Source organism: Talpa occidentalis, unplaced genomic scaffold (assembly GCF_014898055.3).
Source record: "Talpa occidentalis isolate TD23 unplaced genomic scaffold, MPIMG_talOcc4v2.1 talOcc4.5, whole genome shotgun sequence".
NCBI lineage: Eukaryota > Metazoa > Chordata > Mammalia > Eulipotyphla > Talpidae > Talpa > Talpa occidentalis.
In genome coordinates this window covers 79,572,839-79,597,673 of record NW_023604861.1, presented here as the reverse complement: position 1 = coordinate 79,597,673, position 24,835 = coordinate 79,572,839, and the positions used below count along the sequence as shown (strand labels likewise).

General features: G+C 36.9%; 1 long non-coding RNA gene across 1 annotated transcript; it reads right to left on the bottom strand.

The window, feature by feature from the left end:
- Positions 1–609: 609 nt before the first annotated feature.
- LOC129146946 (uncharacterized) lies at positions 610–22,966 on the bottom strand. Its single transcript, XR_008554350.1, has 3 exons — positions 22,685–22,966; positions 9,462–9,555; positions 610–729 (listed from the first exon to the last, which is right to left on the bottom strand). It is a non-coding gene; the product is annotated as an uncharacterized LOC129146946 (long non-coding RNA).
- Between the last annotated feature and the right edge of the window lie 1,869 nt (positions 22,967–24,835).

The following is a 24,835-nucleotide window of genomic DNA, read 5'->3' as shown; positions in this document are numbered from 1 at the left end:
GGCTGCTTTTACTGAGTGAGGGGAGCAGGATTACTTGAAATTTCATTAAGTAACATCTTCCTACTACATCAGTGATTGGATTAGCTCTTTTCTATGGATCCTACTTTCCACTATGGGTAAATTCTCAGAGCATAACTATTAAAAACTGAGCCCTAAGAACAGTAATGGACAACGGGACCATCAAGAAAAAGCAGAATTAGAGTGAGGATGTTTGTAGAGACAGTAATTTGCATACATGTATACAGCCTTGTCACTCTCTACTACTAACCTGAAAGCAAAATCTCGTCAGTCCCTTCCTACTCAACAGCACTTCATCTCTTATTTGCTTAAGGCATCCAGTGAAACCAAACAGCATAGAACTGGTTCCACGCCACAATATAGGATGAAAACAAGCAGTGGATTTAGCAAAATCCTAATTTGTTTACCCCCATCTGACAGAGAGAAATGTTTATATTTATTTCTGTGACTGCAATACCATGTGGCGTTCCAGAGTTGTGACACTTGAAAGCATCATGCAAGGTTGAAAGTCCATTTGTTCCTTCCTATTTGGTCAGCAAATATATTTGGGTTTTCACTTCACACCAGTGAATGTGGGAAGGGATGCAGTTTTGACATTGTTTCTTTACCCTCACGCTCCATGTAAGCAGAAGTTGTCTGTTTGGCAGTCTAGTGACTGTACATAAAGCCCCTGTTTACTTAATCTGAATGTCCGTTCCTTTCCTGCTGGGCCTGCAAAACAAATGAAATGAAAAAGTGTGTCTGATTATAATTGTGTGAGTCTGAAATAGACATTGGGGTCCCTGAGTAACTAAAAGCACCCTCTGTTTACATGTTTCTGCAGTTTCTGTCACTGCAGCTGTATTATAGCTTATAACAACTAATCTCTTTTTATTTGTATTGAACTTTATTTTATTTTGTATTAAAGGCGCTTTTAAGCTGTCTCTTCCAAACGTGTCCAAGGTTTCATAACTGTCTTAATGGTGTTTACACATTATAGTGACGGCAGAGAATTTCCTCCAATCTGGATTTTGTTAAGAGTGATTTTAAGAATAGTTTGCAGGACAATTAAAATGTGTTAATCTGTATTTGAAAACTTAATCCGGTTAAAATTGGTTTCCATCCATTTATATTTGCCAAAGTTTCCTACGTCATGTAGCTAGGGTTTTCTTGAAAGGTGGGAAAAGGGGGTTGTGGGGAGGAGAGGGCTGGTCTGGAGTCATGCTAGATTTTGGGCCTCTGGGCCAATGTCCTCTTAACATAACCCATGTTCCACTTCAGGAGAAAATGAAGCACTGAAGGGTCGGAAATGGGGCTTGAGCAAGCACACTTTTCATGCTCAACAAAGCCTAACGTCATTTCACTATGCAATTTGAGTTATGTGTGTGCTTTTAATAAACATCCTCACAAAAAATAAATAGATTTGTTCTGCTTAAACTGGCATACAAAGGGTTTGGGGGGAAAAAGTCTTTAATACCTCCTGGGGATTGTAAGGTAACTTCACACCCCAGCTTCCTGTGGGGTATGTGTGATAGCGATTTGACAGGAAATAAGTGGATCTTGTCCTGGGCTTGGAAGGAGACTTGACCCTGGAGCTTAATGGTGTGAGTCTGAAGGCCTGGGAGCTTCCCGCCCAGCAGGGGGTAGCCAAGCACTGGTAACAAGGAAAGAATTCAACCTTGTAGGCTCCATTCTCCCCTGCTCCAGCTAACTAGTCTCAGATTCTAGAAGCTGGGCTCTCCTTGTCAGTGATTAGATTATTTACTCTGAGGGAACCACCCATCTGAGGCACAATCACTCACCTGAGCTCAGATCTATGCAACAGACTCTTGAAAGGTGTCCCAATAAAGTGGTAAAAGAATAGTTTAACTGCCAAAGGTTTGGAATGAAAATTAGTGGGCTGGGGGGAGACAAGTTTTACTTTCCTTCTGACTTTTTTCTCTTCTCTCCCAGTGGGCAGAAACCCAGAGTCCCCTGGGGAAGGATGGAGAGAGAAGAAGGCAAACCAATTGCCCTGGTTGTGGTATGTGGATGTGTGAGTATGTGTGTGTGGTATGTAATTGTGTGTGGTATGTAATTGTGTGTGTGTGTGTGCAAGTATATGATGTGGGGAGCCTGTGGACAGAATCCCCACAACCACTCCTGAGAAAATCTGGGATGAAGCAGGTGAGCCCCCAGGATGGCTGGCTGGAGGTCAGAATGGAGGAGAATTCAGTGTTGAACTGCTAGGCTGCTGGGGAGAAAGAACTGCTTAGCTGAACTGGCTGATAGGGAGGAGGAGGGGGTAGGAGGGTGACAAGGTCACTAAAGAAAAAATATTTTGAAGGAAGCCTGTGCTCCTAACTGTCTGCTGTAGAAGGAGACTGAGCCTGCGTCACTGTGGCGCCCACCGAGAACCTTGGCCCCAGGTCTCCCGGGCACTTCACCTTGTTGCTTTCCACTCAGGCCATTTTCCGTTGATGCTGCTTTTCTTTGTTCTGTTTTCTCCCAGTGCAATGAACCCTTACATTATGGGTTTCTGTTGTAGTTCTAACCTCTAATACACAACCATTACATCTTATCTCGTCTTCTAAATTACTCTAAAATCCAATTATAAACCCCCCTCCCCCTCCTTCAAGAGCACACAACTTGCCACATTACTGAAATGCTGGGCTGCTCTTTTGTTTTTCTAAATTAATAATAACTACCATTTTCCGTCTGCTCTTAGCATGGGAGTCTTTTCTATCACCACACAGCTTTCCAAAATGCATATTATGATTCTTTTTGCATTTTTGCTGGGCTACAAAAAAGCTAAGGATAATTTTCCAAATATTCATAAAAGATCTGTCTTTTGGTTTTTAGTATCCAGACATTTGAAACACTACAATTCTTATAAAAGAAAGAATTTTAAAATGTATCAGCTAAAATTTCTCTACTGTTTTGTTTTGTTGTGGGTTTTGTTCAAGAAGTCCATCGCTTAAAACTTTGAAAACCATTTATTTGAAGGTTTTCAAAGGTTAGGATGAAGTTTGTTAACAATTTCATGGATTAAAAACTCTTAGTCCTATTAAGGGGTCAAAGCATAAGTGATGGTGTATTTTTTCTGAATACCTGTTTTAAGTTTGTTAAATCTATATGAGGGAGTGATTATCTTAAAGATGGATTAAACTACTACAAATTAGAGAAATATTTCAGTAAAAGTAAACATGCCAGGAATATTTTAGGGAAAACTTTAACACTACTGAGAATATCCTCAAATACTTTCTCTGGCAGAGGGATAATTGTGATTTGTAATAGAAAATTGCTCTTCGGAAAATACGGTGAAATTCAAATCCAATATTAGAAAAAGGAATCTGACGTCTTTTACTGTTTTGTAATCACAGATATATAATTGGACTGCAATTGCTTTTCTTACTTCCAAATTCTTACATTTAGTCTTGGAGAAAAATGTATTTGATATACCTAAAGCAACTGATTATGCACCAACAAAATATGTTTGATGTGTGATTATTAAAAATACATATTTGGCTAATCAACCACTGTGCTGTAACTTCACAAACTTGAGCAGTGTCCAGTGGAGCTTTTCAGTGTGCTGTGAATTTTTTTTCATGCTCAGGCTTTAACTTCTTAGCATAAATATACCATAAATGTCAGAAAGATCGGAAAAGTCACTCTAAAGTGCATGTTAAATTTCAATTGAACATTTAAATAGTAACATCTCTAGTTAGATGTTTTGTATATATTTTTAATATACAAATGAACTCTAGGCATTTTCAGTGGCCAAAGTGAAGACCCGGGACAATGACTGATAGTAGAACTGAAATGGCACCACAAGTGAGATGAACCAGAACATCCTAATCACTAAATAACATAATCACATACAAAATATAGGAACATGATTGCTATCAGGAGCATAACTCAGAGAAAATGGAGATCAAGGAAAAGAAAACCATAAACTATGAAAAAAAACAAGAATTACAGTTTTTTGTTCTTATAGTGGTTATATATTGCCTGTACAATAATTATAGATATGTAGTTTTATACAACAATTATCAAAATATATACTGTATATCATATGCTCCTTTTAGTTGTCTTGAACAAATAGACCCTATAATCTTGATTTAGACATGATGAAAGCATCATTTAACTTTTCAACAGTGTTAGAGTAGCTACCTTTTTCTTGTTTTTTTCTTTCTGAGTGCCTTTTTCCCCCTCTCTCTCTTTTCCTTTTTAAATTTCCCAATGAAATTAAACATAGCTGGGATTATTTCTAAATTCTGAATATTATCTTGTAGTTTCAGTGTGACCTAAAAGCCATCTATAAGGCTTTTTTTTTTAACCTACTCCAGTATGTAGTACAACTCAAATTTCATTCAGGTTTAGATGGCTTAGAAATTGACTTTATCTTCTCCAGTATTCTGGAGTTCTTTAAGACTCTATGATATTTTCTTTTATTCCTGTGTTTTAATGAGTTTCTAATCATCTGAGCAAAGCAGGTTCAGTTCACATAACTTAAAATACATGGGTAGGTTTTGTGGTATTGATCTTTGTTAATATAAAGAGTGTATTTGCTATCATATATGAAAATTGCATAGCAAAACCGAAAAGAAACATTAAAATTTATCATTACATTGTTGTCCACACTCTATGGGGCCTCATTTTTTTTTTTTATTTAAGATTTTGAGGACTTGTGGGTAAGTTAATATATAGACTATCTGATCTCTAAACTTTTAAAAATAACCTATTATTTATATCTACTAAACAAATCAAAAGCAGCTATATGATAAATGACATTGAAAAAATGGCATCTAGTAGATAAACCATATTCCCCTAATTTATAAGCCACCACTAGCAGTTGAGAATTTGTGTCAATTTAGAGATAGACCAGGCCTTGGGTCACAGGAGCACTATTTGGAGTGATTGTAGCAGTAATTACTCTGTGGAACCCTTGAGGCTTAGAAGAATTCATACAGCTTGCAGGGAAACTGCACACCTGACCAGTCACTCAGGTAGGAGGACTGCCTGATTGAATGTGTCATAAGCATGTCTCAACTGTGATTTTTAAGGAGCAAGATGCAACAGTGCAGTGGGACTTTCCCCCATTTCTCTACCCCTCTGCCAACATGCTCGTAGGGCACTGAGCACTGGTGCCCCCACCCCTTGCAGTGCTGCAGCACTGGGAGATTAGGATGGCCTTAAAAGTGAAAGCCCATCATTTAAAGTCATGATTCTACCTTCCAAAAAGAGATTGAAATACAGCGATATAAAAATACATAAGGCATCAAGATGTAGCAAATGTGGCCTCCCATTAGAGTTCTCTATTTAAGTGGGATCATAGTTTTGAGCCTATTTTCCGTAAGATTGTGTAGATTTTCCACAATCAGCTTTACAACTGAAAAAAGACTCCACTAGACCCATTTTTTTTTATATCTACTAAATGAAATTTGCTGGCCTTAAGTAAGATAAAATAAAATAAAATTTAAAAGCCCAGCAAGGAAAGATCCCACTGCCTAGAATACCAAATATTTCCTAGGAAACAATACCAAACAATTTATCAGTTAATGTAATGAATATACATCTTGTGTTTCCCCTAATATGCCAATAGTTTACCAAAACGTAAGAGAATGCTAAGTGTAGATAAATGATCCACATTTTCTGGTCCTTGACTTCAGGAACAAAAGAGTTCAAGACATTCAGTAAACTCACAGCATCCTCTTGCCCACCTTTTCAAGTCCTGTTTGTGTGTTTATTTCTTATAACACTTCAAAGCTTTTTCATGATGCTGTGTACTGATTTGAAAATACCAGTTTTAAAAACTAAATAACGGTGAAATAAAATTTCCTGTGAATCAATTTTTTAGCCATGTGAAGAGAAAATTATAGGGAAAATGACTCTACTTTCAGAGAGAAGGAAATGTCATGAGCCTCTGAATTGGGGAGAAGAAAAAAAAAACTTGCTGTGGTGCCTATTGGAAATTACCAGCAATAAGTATCTTTTTTCTCCTTGAAATAAAGTTCAAGGTAACATTTAAATGAATAATTATTTACCATTTTGTTAAATGCTAGCATGTATGGCAGGAATCATCTATTAGTACAAATGCTTTTTCTGCCTGAAATGGCTCATTAGTTTCTTTGTAGGCTGCACTGGTTTTAAGATTCAAATTCAAAATCTCCTCTGATTTTGCTGTTCCATTTCTGGCAGCTGGCCAGTGGCAGATATGCATAATATTTCACTGTTAGGCCTTGCAAACATTATATCCTGCTGTGCTAAAGAAAACATTGTGTTTCTTACCACATGAAAATAATCCATCACTTTTCAATCAGCACACACAAAAAAAGCTCTACCTGTTTTTTCCATCAGGCTCAAGAAAAATTAATGGCCCCAATGTGAAAGGTGGACCCTCCATACATGATCCATTAAAGTACAAACTAATCAAAATACATCTAGCATCTGATTTGCTAAGCAAGATGGAACAAAAGAGGTGTGATGAAAAAAAATAGATCCTCCTAAGACCCATACCACCTTGTTCTATCAGTATTAACCCTATTTGTTTACAGTGTGGCAGGGCATAAATAAAAGATCATGAAGCGGATCTGTTAAATTCAGTCAATTGAAGGAGATGATCTGTATTTGTCTGGAAGAGATGGTTAAAGACACTTGGAGGCAAAAAATTATAATGACAAAAAGTTTTGAAAGTAAAGAAAGACAAGTCAGCTCCCTCCCCCAAGTGGGTCACTATATAACAGTACAGATTAAGGTAAAAGTATTTTGTTAACTTGTCCATGCCTTTATAAATAATTTCATGCCTTTAGCAATACTGATGTTGTAGGTATTTTTCAGTGAGGGATGAGGACTTTTCTTTCTAGGACCCTATCTTATGACATAACATTCTAATCAGAAAGATAATAGCTAACAGACATCTTAAAGGAGACCCAGTTTAAAAATACATCATCTGGGCCTCCCTGGTGTCCCAGGGGTTGAGTCTCAATGCTATCACCAAGAAGGCCTGAGTTCAATCCTCAGAGAGGGAGCTAACCCACATGGCATAGCAGACCTCTTCTGTTTTGACTGCTGCTCCTCTCAGCAGTGTATTTAAATAGATTTGCTCTCCACTTTGTCTCTGATGAATCCTCTCCCACCCCCACCTCTGACCTACACTCCAGTTCTTTTATGCAAAAATAAATAGGTAAAAATCTTTAAATACATAAATAAGTAAATAAAAACACATCAGCTTACAAATCTTTAACAGTTCCCTGGGAATTGTTTGAATTTCTTTGCTACCATTGGGTTGGAAGATTTCTTATTCTTCCTCATTTTCCTATTTATTTATTTATTTATTTATTTATTTATAAGATTTATTTATTTTTATACAGGAGCTGGGTACAGGCCAGAGGCGCGGGAGGATGAGAGGATTCACCAGAGACAGAGCCAGGAACAGAACAGGAAGATGACTGAAATACACTGCTGAGGGGAGCAGCGTGCGCCACAGGGGAGGTCTGTTGCGGCCATGTGGGATTCTCACTGGCCGGCTGAGATCGAACCCCCACTGCAGAGGCTGCAGACAGCTTCACTGCGAGCTGCTCATAGCGCGGCGCTCATAGCGTGGCACTCAACCCACTCAGCCATTGGGGAGGCCCTAGTTAGTCTTTAGGTTGGTTTTCCTAAAGCATACTGATTATTTCACTTTTTACATATCCTTTATCCCCATTGAATGAAATAATAGATTTTTAGAGTTGAAACTCTCAAAAAACATGATTTTGTATACAAGGGAAGTAAAGCTCAAGAATTTTTTTTTTTTTTTAATTATTTATTTATTTATTTTTTTATAGAGGCATGTTTTATTTTTATTTGTTTGTTTGTTTTGTTTTTGTTTATACATGCACTGGGTACAGTCAGAAGCGCAGGAGGGTGAGAGAATTCACCAGAGCCAGAGCAGGGAGCAGAGCAGGCAGAAGGACCGAAGTACACTGCTGAGGGGAGCAGCGGGCGGCAGGAGAGGTCTGCGCGCCATGTGGGACCCTCCTCCGGTGGCTAGGGAGCAGCCGGGGATCGAACCGGCGCCGCAGAGGCCGCGGGCAGCTTCGCAACCCAGCGCTCAACCGCTGCGCCACTGGGGAGGCCCGAGAATTTTAAGTGATTTATCCAGAGAACTCAGTTTGGAAATGATACCCCTGCCTGGGATCCTCAGGAACCCCAATCCCATCCTTTTTCTCCTATGCAGATGGGTCTCCTCTCCTAGAGTAGCGATTCTCAAATTAACTAGTATACATATATGACCTGGGAATTTCTTTAAAATGAAAAGTCTGATTTAATTGGCCTGGGTTGGACAGGAAATCTGCAGATCTAACCAGTTACAGGACATTCTGAACAGTTGGTTTGGAGACCACTGTTGGAGTAGTATGGATTGGTGCTCAAGGACTATCTTCTGTTTACCTGTGTGAACATTCCAATCCAGTTATAGAGGGTACCTGCTCACTTATAGAATACTATTTGATTGTTTTGACTTCTATTTATTTTTTTTTCTTTTCAAGACTTTCTATTTTGACTTTTACTTCTATTCATTCCTTCTGCCCCTTGATGTGCCTTTGCAATTAAATATCTACCTTTGTTTTCAATAACAAACGTAAACTTCACTTCTCCATGAAGGCTCTCTAGTGATCAAATGTAAAGTGATATTTCCCCCCTCTTATCCTTTCTATCATTCCTTAGGAGTTTAAAGCTTTGTAAAAACTATCCTTTAAGCAGAAGAAGAAAACAAATATATGAGTGAATAAAGTAACAGCAGAGTATAAAGTACATTAAATTGTAGAAAGAGAATCTGTAGTCCCTAAACTCTGGAAAATCTCAGAATTAATAAAATGTTTTCCTCCTTTCTTTTTACTGCATCTTAGGCAGAAAATACTTCTAGGTCAATGGCAGAAAAAATATTTAGGGGGATTGTGGATTGTCATAGATCAAGGGTCATCAAATTTCATTCTTCAAGTTCCAGATCAGAAAATATTTTAGACTTTGCCTGTTGAATGGTTTCCATGACAAGTGTTCACTTCTACTGTTGTAGCAGAGAAGCAGTCACTGGCAAGATATCCACAAATAGACATTGGAAGTGTTCAGTAACACTTCCTTTACAAAAAAAGACACCTGTCTGCCATAGTTACCATCCATATCCTAGATGGGACCCAAATATATTGTAAACAAAGAAAGAGAAGGACTTTAAATATACAGTTGTTCCCATTGACTCTATAATGGGAAGCAAGTCTGAGAAACTAGGTCAGAACAAGTAGAAGATGCAAAGGGTAAATTAAGAAATCTAGGTGATTTTCCCATATAATCACCTTTTAAGGACAACCATCCAAATTTGTGTCCCTTATCTTCAAACTGAGTTTTCAAAGTCCTATGACCTTGCTACTAAAGTATGGTACATAGGTCATGTTATCGGCAATATTCTGGAGCTTATTAGAAAAGTTTGTTAGAAAAATGAAACTTACCCTCACTGAATCACAATCTGCATTTTAACAGGATCCTCAGATAATTCCTATTCACTTTACAGTTTGAAATTGCACAACCAGGTCTGTCGATCATCTGCAATTAGTATCATAATGGGGTTGATAAAAATGTCAAATTTTGATCCAATCGCAGATCTACTTATTAAGTGTCACTGTGGATATGACCTCAGGTTATTTTTGAACCTTATTGAAGTTTTAGAAACATAGATCTACACTTGAACTCTAAAACTAAAGCTCTTACTCCATAAGATAGTCACCAATTGTTCTCATTCTTCCTTATCATGAATCCCTAGCCTCATTTTTGGCCAGCTGTAGTTATTTTATTTGTTAATCTCTTCCATATCCCTTTTATTAAGTTCTGAGTTTGCTTTCCTTAATATATGAATACAGTGTACTTTTTGTTTACCTTGGTCAGGATTAGTATATGTCAATAAAATGATTCTAAGACTATTTTATTATCATTTTTAAAAAGATTTATTTATGTATGGATACAAGAACTGGGGTACAGGCCAGAGTTGTAGGGTAGGTGAGAGGATTCACCAGAGAGAATGGGGAGCAGAACAGGTGATCTACTGAAATACACTGCTGAGGGGAGCAGTGGGCGTGATAGGAGAGGTCTGCTGTGCCCTGTGGGTTGCTCCCTGGCTGGCCAGGATGGAGCTTGTGCTGCAATGGCTGGGGATAGCTTGATAGCGTTGTCTTTAACCCCTGCGCCACCAGGGAGGCGCTATTTTATTTTATTAACAGAGGTAGGAAGGTTCCTCTTTTGGATAGCCTTAAGCTTGGCTGGGAGAAGCTCCTGATAAAGCCACTTGGAGTGCAGAGTTTTCAAAGGCAAGCTCAAATAGCAACATAGTAATGAAGATATTTTCTAAGGATGGAGAGAAATCTATTAACCAACTTATTACTGCCTGCTCTTTTTATTTTTGCCTGTAAATAACCAGGTTGCACTAGAAGTGAATTTTTCTAGAGAACAGAGGAGACACGAGCAATCATTGAATGAAAAATCAGTAGGAAAAAAAAAAATCTGGCTTGCAATAAGGGAGACAGGGCTTTGGGGAAAGGTAAAGGTCAGTGGCTTATGGACTATATATTATAAAACCCCTGTTTTGAGTCCTCTGCTAGATCTTCCATCTTCAGCAAAGTTTTTATTGTTTGCTATGATTTCTTTTCATATTGGATTTATTTAGAGTAGGGCATGGGCTGGGAGGAGAACAAAGGTGATGACAAAGGTGAATCATGGTGGATATGGTAGACAAAATGGCCAGAGAATGAGAGGACAACAGACATCTAGGTTACATCAGAGTGGGAAACACAACAGGCAGATCTGCCGAGCAGCAGGCAAGACAGAAGAGGTCTGCCGTGCCATGTGGGTCAGCTCCCTGGCCTGGTACTGAACTCAGGCCAGAGTGGTGATAGAGTGACAGCACTGAGACCTAATTCCTATGCCATTAGGGAGGCCTCATGAAATAATTTTAACTTACTGTTTATTTTGTAAGCACTCAATACATGTGCTAAATTCTGACGAAGACAGAATGCCATTAAACTAATCAATCAGTATAGACATGCACCTCAATTATTATAATCTACTTAGTTCTGATTATTAAAAGGTATTAATGGATAATACAAATTTAGTAGTAATATATTACAAATAGATGTGCATCTGATTTGACAGTTATATGAATAAGTATCAGTCTGTGTTATACATAAGCGGCCTTTTTTTCCCCAGTTAGTAAACTTCCGAGAAACCATCTTTTTTTCAAAAACCATTTTGTTATGGACCATGATTTTAGGACTCGGGGTATTTTGAAAGAAACCTGTGCATTGAAAATGTAGACATGGCATTTCTCTGCCTGGCTGTATCTATGCAGGCATGTATATTTCCATTTTTTCCCCTTTCCTTAATAAAATTTCCTTATGCTGAAGAAAATGAAAAAGAAAATGTAGACAGGTCTTAAATGTTTTTGAACTAGTCTCCAATACCTGAACATTGTAAAAACTACAGAAATATTGGAAGAAATATCATATGATGTTGAAAAGATCAAAGGTAAATCATGTAAAGAAAGGATCCATTGGTAATAAAGCATTCATTCATGAGATAAACCCCGGATGGACTGACTCTGCTATGCTAAGGCATTAAACAGGCAGCCATAGGTATAATCAGAATAATCTCTCCTTACAAGCTCTTCTAAAATGGAGAGAAAATTTAAAAAATAATCTCCGTCTATGTCCTTAATTTAGAGTGTTATTGGAGAGTTATTTAAGAGACCCTAAACAGTTAAGAGTTTAATACAAGCATATATTATAGTTGTTTAATAGAGAAAAGTCTCAATATATTTGATTATTTCTGTATTTGCATAAGGACATGTTTTTTCGAACCCATCTTCTTACATAAGAATAGATAGCTTTTATTAGAAATATATAGCTACAACTTATCAGATTGATACAATATGTTATGACTCTTTCAAAGTAAAATCCTTCCTGATAGTAGTCCCATTAGCACAGATACTATGCTCAAGATTGTTCAATTAAGTGATTTGATTGATTGATTACTGCTTTATTGAGATATAATTGGCATTCAATAAATTGTATATATTTAAAGCTTGCTATTTGAAATATCTGGTGTATGTATAAACCCCTGAAAACATCACCAAAATGATTAAGATAATGAGCATACATCACCCCCCAAAGTTTCCTCAGGCCCCTTTGTAATTTGTCCCTACCCCCTCCCAACTCCTCTGCAGCAACCAGGACTCTGTTTTCTGTCACAGTAGGTTATAGTTTTGTCGGGCTTCTTCCTTGAACATAAATATTTTGAGTTTTTTTATTACATGTATCAATAGTTGATTATTTTTTCTTGCTGAGAATTATTATATTGTAGATTGTGCAAATGTGCGTTTACCTATTCCCCTGTTGAGGTGCAATTTAGTTTCCGATGTTTGGCTATTTCAAATAAACTTCTATGAATGTCTGTTTAGAAGTCTGTTTATGGACATATACTTTCACATTTTCAGGTTAATACTTAGTAGGGGGATGTGGGATGAGTGTGTTAGTTGCATGTTTAACTTTTTAAGAACCTATAGAACTATTTTCCAAAGAGGTTATGCCTTTGTACACTGGTAAAATATAGTGTATACCACCAGCAGTGTAGGACAGTTTGTGTTCCTTCTCACCATCAATGACCCATTGTATGAACAGTATTTTTAATGTTACCCTTCCATTCAGTGGGTAGCTATATTTTAGTGGAACTTTAGATAGTGATTTCAAAGATTTCCTTGCTAAGGAAATGAAAAGACAAGAAAATAAATTTAATCTTTTTCATTCTGCCTGTCCTAGATATTTCAGGTTGAGCATTGATTCTAAAACCTTCCTTTTTGCTCTGCCATGGTCAAAAGAGTTCATTCACCTCTCCCCTTTGACTCTTGCAGACAATTGTGTGCCCTTAAAGGAACTAACAACAAGAATTAAGATGCCCTGGAGGCAAGGTAAAATTTGGCCCATGTAATCAATCATATCTGCTTCACTGAACTATAATGACCCTGTGTACAGCAAAACATCTTCAGAGAGGCAGACTTATTTCCATTAGGTTTTTAACATTTGGGGAGATAGAAGGCAGTTTCTGCACTTAGTTTCCACAATGTTCAGTCATATCCACTCCATTTCTGGGGGCATATAATGTATTACATTAGTGCATAGTTATGCTGGTATATCAAAATATAAAGATAAGTAGATCAGTAGACCACCTCATCTGTTTTTTTTTTTTTAATATTGTCATTGATAATTCAATTTAAGGAATGGGATAAGTTACAGAATATCCAACATCACAGTAGCCACATACAAATAGTGAATAGTGATAGCTGCCTTGGGTTTCATCAAGAATTATTCCTTCAAAATGAAGTAAAGTAGAAGACTTGGAGATAGATATATGACCTTGAGGAACAATTTCCAAGAGACACGAAAGAAAATAATTTGCTGTTACCAGCATTAAGGAAAGTAGCTTTAATGTTTTAAGCAGTTGCCAAATTATAATAGTGACTAATTAGACTATTACAATCCCAAGCACCTGCAGCTTTATAGGAGAAGTCACTTTGTCATCAGTTTTCTGGTATTGTTTTCAGTGAAGGTCAGATATACACCTAGTATTTTATTCATCTTCCAAGGAGCTTTTATGCCTTTCAGATACATGACTTTTTTGTTCACATTTCTTGTAAGCCATGTCAATCTATTTTCATACAACATAAAGAAGAAATTGAGAAATTCTCCAGACAACTTCCACCTTTTAGAAAATTATTCCTGAATTAGATGCGATACTGTGGACATTATGACCTCAAAGAGTCTAATCTGCATCTCATATAAGTGCCTAATCTTGACCAAGATGATGGTCTTGATGAAAGTGATGATGAAGTTGATGATTACGATGAAAAGTTAATGATGATGGTGATCAAAAATACTACTAATGATAACGGCAGCTAACATTACTCTGGACCAGCATTCTACGAAGTGCTTTGCATGCATTGTCTCATTTAATCTTTGCAGCCCTGTCAAGTCAGTCTTATCATTATTGCCCTTTTACAAGAAAGTGCAGTGAAACAAATTACTTTGACCGTGCACCACTCTGTAAGCTTCCCCCATGTTATTCTAGTCTCTGTTACTACAAAAAAAAAAAAAAATGGAGCTTGTTCCTAATAATTATGATTAGCGGAAAAGTTGAAGGACAGGTAATGTACAATTTGGTTGGAGGAAAAGTTTGATAGTTCTCATCCTGGATAACAATCAGTTAAATGGATGTAGATATCAAGAATAGGGGGGAAAGTACTTCAAGCAGCAGATCATTATGCAGGAGCTCAGCATGTTTATTAATCATTGTGCACAATTAAAATGCCATTTCATCCCTCTAATTAAAACAAGTAGTTCCCTGAGGCTAGCACCTGAACTAATGAAGCCTGGTTGCCTAAGGTTCTTACTCAGGGAAGGGAATTAAACAATGGAGGAAGCAGTATGTTTACCAAGTTGCCTGGACAACGTCAACCTATCCATGACATCATGAAAGAGTGGACCAGTTGAGACCGTGATTTTAAAGAGCCAAGGAAACTCCTTTTTTTTTTTTTTTTTTTGACCAAAGGCTGAATTTAAACATTGAAATTATTCTCACTTTTCAACTGGTGGATCCCGTTTTGTGTCATCCTCTGTGCTCAACAATTAATTTTGAATTATCTTCCATCTTGGTGTGTGGGTTGGGAGTCTTAATGTTCAGAGGAAGGATCCAGGGATTGTAGATTGTTATCTAGGAATTGGGGTGGGTGTGTGCAGGGATTTCTACATTGGTTGGTCTAGCAAATAAAAAGGAATATTGACAGGTGGTAGAAACACAATTTAAAACAGTGTACTGATAAAATACACCAGATGAAGAAAAGCTTCAGATTCGGTTCTAGCACAGCCACATCAACTGAATGAACCTGAGAAAGGTCCTTAGTGTCTTTACTGGAAAATAAGAGGTTTGGACTAGGTAACATTAAGTTTTCACTTAACTCTAAAATTATATGACTTTGGGAAAATTTATGATTAATGAAATAGCTAAAAAATTTTAGTTTATTATAATGCCCTACAAGTTTGGCTGAATCAAGTCTTGCTTATTTTCCCCTTTTAATGTGTGTTTCTTTAACCACCGTATCTTTAGTAGTTGGCATTTTATCTGGCATGCTGCAGGTGTTCAGCTAAATATCTGTAGAATACATGAATCAGCTTAAATCTACAAATCTTAGTAACCCAATGGTTTTATTTTATTTTCCCACACCTCTCTTATATTTTTCCCCACCATCATCCCTTATATCCTTTTGATCCTTACTCCCTCTGCCTTACCTTCAGAAATATCTTTTTGTTATTAATTTTATATGCATTTGCATTTTTGAATCACTCACTATCTAAATGTCCAGTATTTCTCTTTGTCATACTGACTTTCTTTACTACACATAATCCCCTCAAACTTCTTCCATTTTGCTATAAATGGCAACATTTTATTTTTTCCTTTAGGTTGAAGAGTTATTTTTAATAACTTCAATGGTTTTAGTGATCTGTTCCTAACAATGTGGTAGTACAAACAGAAGAACTACACTGCATAGGATTCTACATTACTCACCTGGTCAATGGTAAATCTAAGGATTCACCAGAAATCTAAGGATTACTCCAGTCAAGTTGCCAATTCACTTTCCTACTTTTTTTTTTTTTTTTTTTTTTTTTTTTTGTGGGATCCTCGCGCGGCCGGGGAACGAACCGGTACTGCAGAGGCTGCAGGCAGCCTCGCAGCCCAGCGCTCAACCGCTGCGCCACCAGGGGAGGCCCTCCTACAATTTTGTGCTTGAAAGGTATGGTCCTATGTTGCCTCCTCTAATGTGGGCAAGAAGTCATGGTTCATTCTTCCTCTGCTTCACCTGTTACTCCAGAGAACTCCCCAGTGTCTCAGAAAAATATCTGTGCTAGAAGCTTAAAGAATTTAGAAATATTCATTTTTGTTTATGAGAATCTCATATATTTTATGAAATATCTCCCCAGAAAAATGTGCATCATAATTTTATTTTAAGATTTATTTATTTATACAAGCACTGGGTACAGTCAGAAACGCTGGAGGGTGAGAGAATTCACCAGAGCCAGAGGGGAGAGCAGAGCAGGCAGAAGGACCGACATACACTGCTGAGCGGAGCAGCGGGCAGGCCAGGAGAGGTCTACACGCCATGTGGGACCCTCCCCGGCGGCCGGGGAAGGAACGACGTTACAGAGGCTGTGGGCAGCTTCGCAGCCCAGCGCTCAACCGCTGTGCCACAAGGGTTGGCCCTGCATCATAATTTTACTAGCAACTATGGAATGAGAGGTATGAAGCTCAGATTAAGTTAAAAATCCTTATTTGAAATTATCATCTAAAACATTCCAATTGATATTGGGGGGGTCTATTTCTAGCCATCCCTCTTGCTTCTCCTCAGCAATTGAAGAAAAATGGCCATGTTATATACGAGAAGGTATTTCTTGGGCTGAGACAGAACCAGTATTACTTATGTGCCAATGGTGAATTGCTTTTTTACAGTGTGATTCAAGAATGAAATATCATTATGATTAATGAGATATCTTTATCATTACCAAGCAGTTGATTTCAATGTCTTTATTTTGATTGCAGTAATAAGACAAAAATGAGGTGATGCTAGCCATACTAGTAGAAAGCAGGTCAATTATAGAAAAATATTAGGACCTTAATTTTCTCACACAATTTATCCTATTCTTAGGGCCAGAAGGAAATTAGTAACTGAAAATTACAGACTTAGGTTTGTAATTAGGTCTTAGGAGCTAAGACTTTATAAAGATATAATCTTTCTGATTTTAGACAATTGTTCATATATTGAACCTAAATTTTTCTTTGAAACTAAACCTCAGTTTCTCTTGTAAGTCATAGTAGGAAATACAATTTAGTCAATAAGACTTCGAGAAACCAGCAGAAATCAGCCAATAACTCAGATTAAGTGGCATGATAATTGGGTTTCCTAAGCATTTTTTGGTATTAAAACAAATTAATCAACCATAAAACACAAACTCATCAGAATCCAAGGTCTTATTCAATTAACTTCTGGCCTCAAATACTTAAGTGTTTTTTTTTTTTCTTTCTTTCATATCATTATGTCATATTTTGCCAAGAGAAAGAATTGTCTGGGGTGGGAAATTCCAAAGATGAAATAAGAGTCAATTCTTTTAAATGATATCATTTTATCCATAATTATTATTTTAATAAAAATGAAAACAAAAGTTTCCTTCTTGCCCAGAAGGGAGATAAAATCTTGAACTTAGAAGTTCAAGCAGAGGGACTGAAGTTTTATGGTATTTTGTTTGAAGTGACCTTTATATTTTTATATCATATTTACTCTAAAACACTGGATAAACTAGAAGCCTGGGAGGCAAAATAATTATTAACGTAATACTACCAACACATAATTTTGTGCCTAGATTCTTTATTTTTAAATTGATTTACAATTTCTTAACATCTTTTTTTCGTATTAAGGTCATAGATTCATAGTCAAACAAGGTAAGTGTAAACCTTTACTAGTCCCCAAATCATAGCTCTAGCGTTAGCTTTCCTGAATATGAGCCTTTGGAAATGAAGCATGAGCCTGTATATTGTCAAACAATGTGGTAGAGTTAAAAAAGCAGAACACTTTTTTGGTCAGATAAAACTGGGTTAAAAATCCCATATGCCCCATATTTAACTATGTGACCCTGTCTAAATTATTTGATCTATATGAATCACAGTTTCCAGCTGTATTTGAAAAAAAAAATCTCTTTCATAAGGTTCATGGTAGACACACTCATAAAAAATCATCTCCCCCCATTCCCTGCATCATCATTACATTTGGATAGTATCACTGCAACTTCAAGGGTAGCAGAAAAGATGCCGTTAACTTTCTGAAATAGGTAATAAGTAGTAAAAGATCAGGAAAGGCAGTGGGTCAACATTTTGGTAGGTAACTTAAGGGTGAAGACATAAGTTACTGGTTTCCAGAGTCAAGGTGGCTTCCAGATGTCAGAATGTACCACTAATAAGAATATAGATAGTTCTGTCTATTGTCAGGATAGGCAAAGGGAAATCCAGGATGTTGCGTATGATCACTATGTATCAGAGCATACTGACCAACCAGAAAAAAGAATAAGAGTTAAATATTCATTCATTTACTTGAAACTGTATACTGAGAACATGCCTGCTTTTGGTCCTGGAGTAACTCATGGTCTATTTGGGGAGATAGATAATATACTCACAGAAATTGTAGTACTTTGGTAAGTGCTAGTGATATTAACATAATTGTTTGTATAAGGAAGTGGAACAATTATCATTGGAATCTTCCTGGTTCACTAAATGTGAAATGAGGAAGAAATATTTGATCTGGGTAGAAGTTTGCCAATCTGAAGATACTGGGTAAGGGACCATTCTAGTTTGAGGAAACTATATAGAAGTCATGAAGGTCTGATGTACAGAGTGGTGCAAAATTCAGCGCAATAAAGTAGGTTGGGTAGGGAGCGATATGGGTCCAGATCTGGATATCTTCACATGCCTCTTCTGCTCAGATGGTGTAGGCAAATGGAGAGCTGCCTAAGTTTGCTGAAGTGTTTGATGATATGACAATTTTGGTTTTTATGGAAAGTAGTTCTAGTAGCAGTTTGAGGATGGATAAACAAAGAGAAGTCAAGTCACATAAATACCATGAAACTCATTGATTTCCAAATAATTTTTTTGAGGGGTGAGAAACAGCCATGTTAAGTATACATAGTACATGCACTTTGAGTATTGCAGTGTTTCTGGTTTATAAAATTTTGTGTACAGCACTTCATTGATTTTTAGAGAACTCTATGGAGTAGGCATTATTTAGTATTATTCTCCTTTTTCAGAAGAAGTAAGTGAAACTTTGAGAAGATCAAAAGCCTACCCACCTTTCATTTACTAAGAGAATACTAGATTTAATTAAAGTGCTTGATACTAAAGAGCAATTTTTTTCTTCTATTATACCGAGCTCAAAAGTTAATTGCATTTTAAGTTGGGCTGAACTAATGTATTATTTTTCCTTCTATTTTCAAATATTCTCACATAAATATAATTTATTAGTTTGATAAGTTATAGAAAATGAATTTTTAAACAACTATAAATGGGTAGTAATCACACTTGTTTATTTTTTTTCATAGTGTCATTCTCTGTAGTTCCTATGGATTTATTGAATAAGGAAAACCAAACATTTAAAGAATTATAGACAGTAACTGAACAGCAGATGTTACTAAAGATTGGCAAGAAGTGTATAAGTTAAATATTTACTTTCATGTTGAGGTTAAGTTACTAATGGGGGAGAAAGGAAGGGAAAGGTAGGAATGTATTTTTAAGAGAGGAAAGAACTTAATCATTGGGGGAGTGTATATTCTCCCAAAGTAGAGCACAGACAGAGAGAAACAGAAGAGCAGGTCAAAAAGAAAAATGCAATGAGCTTGGTAAGGTATGACTTCAGAATAGTTTAAGATTAATACTTATGTAGCAGTCTCAAGTTTCTTCAGAGAATGTATACTGTATCATGGAGACAGCAAGATTCATGAAGCATAAAAGAATACTACAATGCCTGCTAAAGTATTGGTGTCTTCTAACCAAAGGAAAGGGGAGCTGAGAGCCAACTCCCAGCTGAATGAGGGGGTCCAGTTACACTATGAGCTCAATTAAGAGAAAATCAACTGGCTCATTATTATACACAAGGACATTCATTCTTCTGAGTGAGGAGAATGATTGCAACTTGAATAGGAAAGCCACAAACCACTAATCAGAGTATCTCAGGTTTGACCTATTCAAGTATATTTCAAATTACCCAATTAGCAGGATTGCCAATAAGTTCCTTGTAGCAGTTATATTGGCACTGATGATACCATAATCAGTTGTCTTAATCAAGCCTTTGACAACAAAAATGATGGGCTGAATATACTCCTAACAAGGACTGGGGAATTAGGGCCACCAGGTCACTGCTGTTGGGTCACTAAACTTTCTGTTCTGTCAACTGCTCTTGGAAGACTATGTGAGTTTTATTTGGTTTGCTTGTGTATCACCACCCACCCACCTGTCCACAGGCTGTGCTCCCATTTCTCAACTCCCAGTTTCTCTTCAAAATGTGGTGGTGTTACCTAGGTGACTCTTAAAACCCTTTAACTGGTCCTTAATTATTAATTGGCCTTCTTGAGCTCTATCTTGGTAGCCTGGAGTCTTAGACCTCCTCTTTGTCACCAAATTGGGTAGGTCTTTAATCCCTAAATTATAGAGGTGGAAAAGGGGGGGAGGGAATCCTCCCACTCTAGGCTTTTCTGATGATAACTGAGTGTTTTGTATTTGTTGGACAACTATGGTTGTTTAAGGGCAGGAACTAATCATTCTGTGGTCCAAGATACAAGCCTGACACATAGTACATATTTATGAATGCTTGGCAAATTAATCAGTAAATAAATGGGAAAAATGATATTTTAGCTCAGTTATGGCACTACTCTAGAACAGGACATGGCATTTAAAATAAGTCTGACCATAATAAACAGGGGCACTGTCAGTCTTATCCATGTTCTCCACATCCTAGAATATCTGGAATAGCATTTATGCTTAGAAGATTATGTTGGAATGGAATGAGTATCAGTAGTATTCTTATCCCACCTTACCCCAATTTTTTTGGTGGAAATTATGAAAAAGGACTGGGTTCAAGATATAGGTTATGGCCAAAAGGTAAATAAAGGAACAACCACAGCTGCAGTATAGGAGACAAGAGTTCAGCATTTACTGAACTTTGAATCAGAAACTGTGAAATTCTAAGTTCCCTGGTAGTAAAGATTTCTTGGGGAGGCCACTGGACTTATAGTTTTACATAAAGAATAAGGGTTTAAATCCATTTTCTCAAGAGGTTGAGGAACAGAGGGATACTACAACTGGTTACTCAGTTAATTAGAGTAACAATAATTGCCATAACAGAGTACAATACTGTAGGAACAAAAGGGTTGGGTAATTGTTTAAATGTGGGCAAGTTGAGAAAAGATCCAAAGAAGTTATATGTAGGCTGGTCTTTTTAAAACATTATTGGCAAATAAGGATGTAAAAGTCAATAAATGGTCTATGTTGTTTGGGTTCCCCTAGAAGCAGACACTGAGAAGAAGTATGTAGATATTGATGAGTTCTTTAAAAGGTGGTCCCAAGGGCCTCCCTGGTGGCACAGGCGGTTGACGGCCCACACTGTGAAGATATCCGCAGCCTCTGCAGTGCAGGTTTGATCCTGGCCGGCCAGCGAGAATCCCACATGGCGCAGCAGACCTCTCCTGTCTGGCCATCTGCTCCCCTCAGCAGTGTATTTGGTCAGTCTGCCTGTTCTGTTCCCCGCTCTGTCTCTGGTGAATCCTCTCACCCTCCTGCACATCTGGCCTGTACTCCGGTTCTTGTATAAATAAATAAATCTTTAAAAAAAATAAAATAAAAGGTGGCCCCAGAAGACTAGAGAAATAAAGAAGTGAGTATGGGAAGGAAAGGAGGCCAGCCAGCCAATGTGAGGTACCAAATCAGTTACTTAACTTGACCACATGGGGCAATCAGGTCCTCTAAAAAGCTGGTAGACAATGTAGTACACCCCCCAGCATTATTCCAACAAAAGTACCAAGAAACTAAGACATTTTTCACCAGTCCCCTACAATTAGTTGAATGGGTCTTGCAGGAAATTCAAGTATATGTTCTGAGTAGGAAAAATTCCCTGGGCAGACCATCACACAGTCACTACAGTCTCTCATTACAGTGCAATAAAACTGAAATCAATATTAGCATAACTTGATTCTGTTTTTGTCTTTGCAAACTGCTTCCCCCTCCTACCTTAACAGGGGTTCTATTATAACAAGTGATAGTTAAAGAAAGCATTGTCCCTTTTGTTCTTGCTCAACTAAGACCTTAAGCAGAGTTGGATTACTTCCACCAAGCTGGGTGGTTGGATTTCATTGCATCAGGCCAATAAGTAGTTTCCATGAGGCAACACCCTCATTGATGCCCCCACCTTCCTCTTTTCCAGCACCTGTATGGAAGAACAGAGTGTTCAATTCCCTAGCCCCTTGGTATTTGCTTGGTTCTCTGACATTTCTGAAATGTCCATATTTCAAACTCTAGTCTCTTTTAGCAATGTCATTATATTGTGAGCTATTTAAGGCAAAGTCTGATTTCTTTGTGGCAACTTTGTGTTCTTTCTTGACTCTGATTTTATCTTAGGACATGAAAGATGCTTAAAAATATTGATGAATAAATAATAAATGAAGGAAGAAGTAAGTGAATGACTGATCATTGCCCCTATAATGTTCTGTGGACTAGCACTTTGGATCAATTTGTCTCACCATTTTATTCCTTGTTCATTGTTTCATGTTATTCAACTTTCCTGAAATAAAGTGCCTTCTCTGCACATCCAAGACCTTCTTGGATGTTACTGTTCAGGACCTTGACTTTTACAGAAACATGTCTTGAACCTCAAATCCACCCTTCTTCCCACATCTTACCCTTTCAGTTCTTCATTAGCTTTCCCTGTCCCATTGGGATACAGACCCCTTCAAGGAGTTAAGCCTTCATTCATAGTAATCTTTAGTTAAATATTATTTTACCCTTCCTTAGGCATAGCTTCATTTAGAAAGATGATGCTAGAACTTACCTAAATTATACCGTTGCCAGTTCTCAAAACAGACAGAATACCTCTTTTAAAGTTGAAGTCTACTATGCTTCTACAGAGCTGTCATCTTATTCTCCTGTGGGCAGAGACTGGGCACAGGGGTGTGACTTACTTCCCCTATCAACTCAGTATATTCCTCTATAACTACTTATCTTATCCCCTCATTTCCTAATAAGAAGAAAGAACCTAGTTTGGGGATTTCAACCATCAAGTTCAGTAATGAGACCTGTGGAACTGAATCTCAATCTTATTCTTGTCTACGTATGTGACATTTGCTGCTACTGACCACTGTACTATCAAGAAAGGCCCACAAATCAAGAAATACATTTTTGAGGAAAAGATGGTAGTAAGGTACTGAAGGAACAAAATTCTAGCTAAGAATACTATATGGGTACTATAGAATGTACTGAAAAGAAGTAACAGTGACTCCAAAATTCTTTATGCAAATATGAAAAGAAAATGAGTGAGAACAGTAAGACTTATGTCTCTACCAAGAAAAAACAATCAAAAAGCTTAGGTTTACAAGTATGAAAAGGTATGATATTTGAGCAACTTGAAGATGGCAAACTGTGGACATTAACCAAGCAGGCTGAACAAATCTTCTTCACAGAGAAAACTTGGATGGTGGCAGAAGGTGGTATAGAGGAGGCATAGGATTCTAGGAGGAAAAAAAGTTATACAATTATAAAGTTAGCAAGGAAATATTTCCCTAGAAAGATGCAAGTGATCCTTCTTGATTTTAGTGAATAATTTTATAAAGACATCACAAAATCTTACTTCCAAAATTAATTCAAATTTGCTTGGATATGAGGACTGTTGTGTATATTGAAACCTAGCCAGTAATGATAAATGGAATAGGGCACCAATAAATGACAATATATCACAGGGAAGGGAAGAGTTTTAGTGCAGAGTTTGAAGGTCTGGTGTTTTGTCAGGTCTTATATAACGTCTTCATTAATGATTTGCAGGAGAGAGAAACCAATAATATATTGATGAAATCTGTACATTTAAATTGAAAAGCAAGCACAGTAAAATCTAAGAAATGATGTAAATGTATAGTAAGAAATTAGAAATTGGATCAGGAAAATACATATACCTATATATTTGAAAAAAAACTCTCCATTCAGCATATATGTATATATACAAATATATTCTAAAAATCACTGTAAAGAAAGATATTCTTTTAGAAGAAAATCTAGAAGGTAATATATGTAGCAAAATTGCAAAAGATTTACAAGACTGTGTGGCAGAAAAGCCTTTAAGAAGGCACGGGGACTGGTGTGACCACATAGAACAATAGCACATCCATTTAGTAGGAAATGTGTGAAATATTATTTTTCCTATCCCAACCCTTTGAGATTCTCATCTCTCTATACTGAAAATACATTCATATACACATGCATTCATGTACACATGCAAATATATATTAATGCACATGTGTGTATTCCCCGCAAAAAAAGAATTATTTTCTTTAAAGGGTTAGGCATTTTTTATCAACTTGAATTTTTAACAGCATGTTATACTAGATATAGACTTTTGAAGTGAAGTTCAGAGCATTTGATTCAAAAGAGAACAAGTCAAATTTAGATTTCTCAAATGAACTGAATGCTACCATTCTTACATATATGAACACGAAATATTCACAAATTTTCATGAATCTTCTATATAGGTTGATGTTTCTCAAACTTTTTGGTTTCAGGACCCTTTATACTCTTAAAATTACTGAATACCCCAAAGAGCTTTGATTTTGTGGGCTATAACTATCAATATTTACCATATTGGAAATTTATTTAAAGCGACACGTAAGTGCAGCATGCACAGTATACAATCACATAATTTATGTCATGAAAAATAACTGCATTTTTCAAACAAAATAATGAATAAATATGGCGTTGTTTCACATTTTTGCAAATCCCTTTAAAGTTTCACTTAATAGAAGACAGCTGAGTTCTTATGTTGCTCCTGCATTCAATCTGCTAGATATGTGTCTTCATTGAAGCATATGAAGAAAATCCAGCCTTGCACAGATATGAAGTTGGAAGAGAAGGAATAATTCAGACTGTGGAAGGATCTTAGTGACCCCAGGACAGTTTTCCATATTCCAAACCTTGAGAATTCTACCATAGATCAAAG